This window comes from Phoca vitulina, unplaced genomic scaffold, assembly GCF_004348235.1.
Source record: "Phoca vitulina isolate PV1807 unplaced genomic scaffold, GSC_HSeal_1.0 scaffold34, whole genome shotgun sequence".
NCBI classification, from domain to species: domain Eukaryota; kingdom Metazoa; phylum Chordata; class Mammalia; order Carnivora; family Phocidae; genus Phoca; species Phoca vitulina.
Window position 1 is genome coordinate 15,862,187 of NW_022589737.1, and position 8,038 is coordinate 15,870,224.

The following is an 8,038-nucleotide window of genomic DNA, read 5'->3' on the forward strand; positions in this document are numbered from 1 at the left end:
GGGGGTTTTCTCCCATCTGCCATTGGAAATTGTTATCAACCAGACTCCTTCATCACTAAATTTTTCCCCAAAGCACAGTCACTATCAGCACCACTACCCACCAACAAACACCACTTCTTTCCTTACATGCTTGTAAGCATCTAGTACTGCATCTTCTCATAAGTTGGTAGGAGAAATTATCTTAGCAGTGATCTAAGACAAATATCTCCAAATTGTTTCTCTAAGCCCTAGATTTCCATGGCAGATCCTTAGTGCCCACTGAAGTAGGTGAGGACAGTGTCCCCTCAAGCTGGAATGCTGGGGCTCGAGACCTACTTACTCCCTTATCCCTTCAATGAGATTCACTACTCGGTCTCACCCTTTACTTTGGAATTCATCATAACACCGTTTAAGAGGAAAAGTAAAAGGTTCTACTATTTTTACAACCTTGAAAATCTTTTACTCGGGAGCTGATCATATCACATTAGGGAGATTTTTCTTTTCTTTCTCTGGTATCTTAATTGAAGAAAATGTGTATGCTGCATCTGACAAATAGGGGAACAAAGGCAGATGAACATAAGTGTGTGTGAATCATTTATTGCTTCTTAGTTATTAATGTTTTTTCCCAAATAAATTATAAGAGGAATAGAACCTCTCCCAATACTGTTATTCTCTGGAGCACAAATACAGTGAAGGACAGGGATGTTTGGTTAAAACTAGTTGGCTATTTCCTCCTTCTTTTATTCTCCATCAATACTGAAATCACCCTAAATTCAGAGGGATGTTTATTTTTGAATAACTATGCTCAAATACGTGCAACCATGAGTAATATCTACTTACTGGGCAATTTAAAGTACCCTTCCACAGAGCCAGAGAGTCAACTGTGTTTTATGCACAGAGAGTGAAAATTAATGCTCTGTCTATGCCTATCACAATATGTCACATTTCTGATTGAAACCTTTCAACCTGCTTATCAGACATATGGTACAGGGATAAATTTATCTTTATAAACTTTATATGTGTCACCAAAAATAGCCTCAGGATCACTATAACCTAATGAACTAAGAATGTCCAGTAAATGATTAGGCTGCATTTGACAATGAAAGTTGCATACCCTGTTCTTTAAAATCTAAAGCACAGTATTTCTAGGGAGAATCTAGTCCTCCAGAGTTTACTCCTAAAATAACACCCATGATATTTAACAGCAGCCAGATGGAAAGCCTTCAGCTTTTAGTCCTAATTTTACTGACATTGTTCTGTAAAGCATCCACAAAAATCATTTCTCCCAGTAACTAACCCTACATAACTTTGTTATTCTTGCCACATTAAAAGTATCCTAACTTTCTGATTTTTAAAGCTACAATCTGCACAAATCTGGTACAGAGTGACTTATCTAAATATTTGAGTCTATAAGTACCTCAAGATCAATTGTTCTCAGAAGAAAACAGCTTTATGGCTCTAGTCTGAGTTTATCTCCATAAATCACTCAGATAAGACTTAAATAATAAGGAAGGTTTTTGTAATTCAATATAACTAATTATGTAAGAAGGGATAGTCAAAGAAAATCATTTTATCAAAACATCTAAGTCACAAAATTGTTTTGACAATTCAGGAACTGTAGTATATTAATTGAAGTAACTTTTCTAAGTCTATGATGATACTGATGCACATCGTCACATTATGTTAGCCCTGAAGGCTTGTCTACCACTCTATTTTCAAACATAGTATGACAGGGGCGCCTGGGTGGCTCAGTCGTTAAGCGTCTGCCTTCGGCTCAGGTCATGATCCCAGGGTCCTGGGATCAAGCCCCGCATCGGGCTCCCTGCTCCTCGGGAAGCCTGCTTCTCCCTCTCCCACTCCCCCTGCTTGTGTTCCCTCTCTGGCTGTCTTTCTCTCTGTCAAATAAATAAAACCTTAAAAAAAAAAAAATATTAAAAAAAAAAAAAAAACATAGTATGACAGTGTGATGGCAGAGAGAAATAATACCCTGGACATGTGAAGGTGAGGTTATTGGCTCACCATTGCTGGGGTACATATGTGATAGTTGTTCCATGAATGGAAATTGACTTGAGATGATCCAAACATGCTTTCTCTTTTGCTTCTCTTTATTTATTTTTTTTTTTTTTTTTGAGTAAACTCTATGCCCAGTGTGGGTTTTGAACTCACTACCCTGAGATCAAGAGTCACGTGCTCTACTGACTGTGCCAGCCAGATGCCTCCTCATCTGGTTCTCTATGACCATATATCTGCAAATCAAGTGACCAATGTGCACGGGGCAATCTCAGGTTACAGATATAAATGAAAACAAACTGGTCCATAAAAAGATGAAACTTACTACTTTCACCTCATCAGTGTGATGTTTTAACCAACCTAGCAAACCAGTTTGACGCAAGGATGCAAAAGCAAATATAATATGAATAAAACACAAAATCATTTTTATTGCCAATTCTAAGGATCTCTGATCATCTAGGGGAAAAAAATCTATCATTAGTAATATACAGGAGACCCACTTTGAATTGATGCCTTTTTATTTTTTGCTTTGCCCTCAACCATTTCCTCATTCATTAACAAATATTTGTAGTGGGTGCCTGCTAAGCCAGCACCATAATTGATATAGTGGATACACAACTAAGCAAGTAATAATTTCTGCCCTTGAGGTAATTTCAGTTTAGTGGGAGAAAAAACGGGCAATAACTAACAACAGCAGTGCAAGATAATAAAGTGCTTTCTGTTCAAATTGCTAAGGAGATATTAATAAAAATCTTCTCAATCAAAATGGGGAAAAGGCTGGACTCTCATAGAAGAAATTGAGCCTTGATAGATGCCTAGGAGTTAGTGAAGTAGGGAAGATGCTGAAAATGCCAGGCACTCAGCTATCTGTTTAGACCTTCAACCTCCCTAATCCTTCAAGTTCAAATTGGACCTCCGCCATGTGTGCTTCCTGGACACTTTTCAATTCTCATGATAACACTACAACTATAATTTCCTATTTATTTACCTCCACCTATCATTCTATGCAGTAGCTTCTCTTTATTTGCTCTCAAGTCCCTGTAGTCTATAACCCACATAAAGGGAAAAACTGCATTTGTCATTTTAATAGGTACGGCAATCCCCAGTATCCTGAATTGCCGAGGCATAAAACAAGAGCTAAGTAAATCATTGATGAATTAAAGTTGGGGGAAGGAATAGTTTGTGCAAAAGCACTAATGTGTGAAACAACATGACAGGAAGCTGGTAGGTCTAGAGAAATAGACAACGGGGACCAGGATAGAGATAGGTCTAATTCTAATCCTTGACAAGGCTGTGACCGTTTACAGTGTAGATGAATGAATTCAATTACAGCTTTGAGGCTCAGCTGCTTAGATTCTTTCCTAACTCCACCATTTACTATTTTACATTGGGAAAGATATTTAATCTCTTTATGCCTCATTTTCTTTATCCGTAGAGTACTTACATCGGGATTTTGTAATGTTCAAGTGAATCATCTATATAAGCTTGGAATAGTACCCTTCACATGGCAAGCGCTCAATAAATGTTAACTAACATTTCTAGGCAAAGAAATTTGCCATTTTTCCTGAAAAATAGGAAGAGACTAAAGAATGTTAAGCAGCAGTGAGATATGATCACCTTGGATTCTCTGTCAGTTAGGATTCGCTGCAAGAAATAGGAACCCCTCACTTACCACCCTAGTTGATAGTTAGCTGTCTAAATTTTTCCTCCATGTTGTATTTTTTAAAGTCCATCTTACTTATCTTTGAGTCTACATCTTCCATATATTCGGGCACATAGTATTTCCTCAATAATATTTAATTAACGAGTTAATGTCTTTGGAATGAAGAAGAAAGTTTCATCCAAACTGTTTTATTCTACTGAATTCTTTCTAAAACCATTCCTCTGAGAATGAATCAGGATCATTGCTTCATCCTCTTATGCCAAATAGTAAATACCATGCAAAAAACAATCTAAAGTGGTAGAAAATATAATTCAGACACAAATCCATGCAGAGTTGGAAGCGATTAGTAGCATAATTTAGAGCAGTGCCATGGTTTGTGAGCCACATCCCTTTTGCCAAGGAATTCAGGACAAGGAAGTAGGGACCATTCATAGACTCATCCAAAACCACTGTCGGGATCCGCCTCCACTCCAGCAAGTCACCATCCACGTTATTGCTCTTTAGGTTCCAGGTGTGTAATTATCAACTTGTTCATTTATTCAAGACACACACCTGCCAACAGCTTTCTCCAAATAGCTTCTTTTAACCACCCTGGTTGTCCAAAATCAATGATATGTTGCTGCATGTGCTATGTTCCTCAGGACAACAAACCAACCATGGAGCAGCAATGGATAAATATCTCATCCCCAACCAAGCATGGTATTCCAAACATGGCAAGCCTGAATTTCTCACCCTGGGGTCAAAATCTTGGCAATGAGAACCACCCTGTTGGTTCTAGGGATTCTTGCTGTGGTATCTACTTACAGGTGAGATCATTTCAGAAGGACATCCCTTGAGTCTTTCAACTACTAAACTCTATTATAGTGCCTACAGAGAGACAGTAGTAACACTTTAGAGCAATTTAAAGAAAGTTATCTATATTAAAATCTGCCTCAAGAGTCTGTCTCTAGTACCTGTGCATAAAGTCCAGAAGAATGTGCCATGAGTTAAAAGCAATTAGAACAGGTTTGGGGTTGGAAAGGAGTTTAAAAAATCCTGGTAAAGATCAAGCTTCTCAAATCCCACAAGGAAAGAATTTCATTTCCTAGTTCAGAATAAAGACCTTAAAAGAAAATTTTGCGTTGAGCCAAGTGCCATGTGCCTCTGTTGTCCATGGAGCTACCCTGCTCACAACTCCTTCAAGAGGACCTGTGGTATGGAGCAAAGTTGACTGACAAGCTCCAGCTGCTTCACCTTTAGATCCATTGCAGCAGGCATACCGGGCTGTTCCCAGCTGATGACTGAGCACAGTGGGAGCTAGAACAGGACACTGGTGCCCAACGCAGAATATTCTGGCTCAAGAGCTTCTCCTAGGGGCACCTGGGTGGCTCAGTGGGTTAAGCGTCTGCCTTCAGCTCAGGTCATGGTCCCAGGGTCCTGGGATCAAGCCCTACATCGGGCTCCCTGCTCCGCGGGAAGCCTGCTTCTCCCTCTCCCACTCCCCCTGTTTGTGCTCCTGCTCTCGCTCTCTTTCTCTGTCAAATAAATAAAATCTTTTTTAAAAAAATCATAAATAAGAGCTTCTCCTAGGCTTGACTGGAACTTTTTCAGAATTAGGCTTCAGTTGGAGACTCTTCCTACTCAGCTCTTCCTTGATTTCTTTTCAGGCATCAGATATATATGTTAGTCAATTATATTAAAAGCAGAGAAACAGACCTAGTTCCTGCTCAGATGGTTTGCAGTGGAACGCATGCATTAACTTGTTTATAGTTTAGGGATGCTTGGGTGGTGCAGCATCGGTTAAGCATCCAACTTGGTTTCTGCTCAGGTCCTGATGACAGGACCGTGAGATCAAGCCCCGTGTCAGGCTCCACACTGAGCTGCAGAGGCTGTTTGAGATTCTCTCTCCCTCTGCCCCTCCTGCTAGTGCTCTCTCTCTCTCTTTCTCTCTCAAATAAATAAAGATATCTCTAAAAACAAACAAACAAACAAAAACCTCTTGGTTTAACTTGTTCATGTTTTAGCTTTGCTGCTAATGTCTTGAGTCTCTCTTCTGTTGTATTCTTTGAATATTCAAATTATCAAAGTATTCGGCGTGGAAGAGGCTAGTTCCCCTCCCTCTTTCCTCTCAATAGGAAGAACATGTTGAGCATTTGTTGTTCAAGGCCCTCTCTCATACAATTTTCATTACCCCCAAGAGATTTTATGACCCAGAACCTAATCTGTCCAATAAGTATTTGGGTATATCCAGGGATGTCAGGTCTATAAAGGGAATCAGAGATGTCCAGGCACTTCTAAAGACCAGTGTAGAGAACAAGTAGCTGACCACTTCACAGGCCATTGTTTAGAGCCATTGTTCGGGACACACTACAGACCTATGGTCAGTATGGTTCATAGATTCGGCAACTTTCTTGGTGCTGCCACCTTGAAAATATTGTATAGACTTTTAGCACTAAACACTGTGGGTCTAACAATAATATCAAAAATCATATTTCAGTGCTCGCTTCGGCAGCACATATACTAAAATTGGAATGATACAGAGAAGATTAGCATGGCCCCTGTGCAAGGATGACACGTAAATTCGTGAAGCGTTCCATATTTTTAAAAAATCATATTTCGGTAGGAAACATTCTTTTCTCAGTGTGGGCATTCAGACTATTGATTTGCATCCCATTAATTTACAATGTGAGCATTTTTTTTTTTCTTTTGTCTCTGATTATTACCTTTAGTTCTCTCCAGATATGTTTGATTTCTGTACATGTATTCCTACCCTGACATTAACAGAAAAGAGAAAAATATTCTTCCACCACCTGAAAGGATGCTGATGGTGCATACACCGTAGAAACTCCCAACTCTCTTCCTTTTGCATTTATATTTTATCATAGCTTTTTAGTTCCTGCTGTTTCTCCTATTTCTTTTACTTTTATTCCTTCACATCTTCTCACTATTAGCTATTCATAAATGTCTAATCTTGTGTCAGTCATCTCAAAAACAATTTAAAAGAGTATGGATATATAGGATCAAATAATATTTAGGATATGTTTTCTGAGACTTAAATATATGAAGCTTACCTGGCATTCCTAGGCCACCCCAATTGTTTCCCCTCCTGGGCTCAAGTCATCTTATCACATATTTGGATCTAAGCATATGATTTCTTTGATCTTTAGCTACAAACGGTTGTTTACATCGCATCTCCCTACTAAATTATAAATCTTTTTGAGAAGATATTATTTATACACTATTGTACATCCTCCTCGTGTCTTATACATATTAAGCACTCAGTAAAGTGAGAAATGATTGCTACCTGCAGTACACCTAGGCAGGAATAAGCCTTGTTAAGTCTCCATCTGAATTCTCATTCCTCCCAATAGAAACTGACCATAGTGGCCTGACTTGGGAGCTGGCCAGACTTCCTGCCAGAGGCTGGATTCCTTGTGGCCAAATTGAGGGTAAAAGAAGCCTAAAAAGGATGTCCCCACTGCAAAAAAGAAACTGACTCCAAAAAATGCTCTAACGTACAGCACGTACATATAATTAACAATTACACACTTGAAAGTTGCTAAGACAGTAAATCTTACATGTTCTCACTACAAAAAAGAAATGGTAATTATGTGAGATGGTGATAGGTGTGTTAACTGGCATTACTGTGTAATCATTTCACAATACATATATATATGTATCAAATCATCACTTTGTCTACATTAAACCTACCCAATGTTATATGTCCATTATATCTCAATAAAACCAAAACAAAAAGCTCGAGGTCATTTTCAAATACCACACATTTTACTTTTTAACCCTTTTCTCTTGTAGTGTAGACCACACTGGTTTGTCACTGCATGTTTCTGCATATGCTAGTCAGAGATGCAGCTATTTTTCCAAGTTTCTATGCTTAGAATTATTTTCCTTGAGAACCCCAATTATCATTGTTTTGGCAAATGCTCATTAGCCATGTGTGACTGGTGGCTACTTAGTGCAGATATAGGACATTTCCACTGTTGCAGAAAATTCTATTGGACAGTTCTATTCTGTTCTATTCTATTTAAATAATACTTTAAAAACCAAGTACAGCCACACAGTTTTGGTATCTATGCATACATTTATTTGGCATTATGTAGTGTTACTGTAATTATTTTAACATAATAGAAAAAAATAATTGAAGCAAATTAATGTATAAAAAATATATTCATGGCAAATGAAGAACAAATGACATTGAGAGCTCTATAGGGATGTGGCTTCAGTAAAATGCTCGAAGAGAATATAGACATGTGGAATTCAGAAGAACCTTCCCCAAACCCTCCTACACTGTTGGTGGGAATGCAAGCTGGTGCAGCCACTCTGGAAAACAGTATGGAGGTTCCTCAAAAAGTTGAAAATAGAGCTACCATATGATCCAGCAATTGCACT

The 8,038-nt window shown here is 38.5% G+C and overlaps 1 non-coding gene across 1 annotated transcript; it reads left to right on the top strand.

Annotated features, from left to right (window-relative positions):
- The first annotated feature begins 6,127 nt into the window (after positions 1-6,127).
- Positions 6,128-6,234, top strand: LOC116645924. The gene has a single exon (XR_004302040.1). It is a non-coding gene; the product is annotated as a U6 spliceosomal RNA (small nuclear RNA).
- The last annotated feature ends 1,804 nt before the right edge of the window (positions 6,235-8,038 follow it).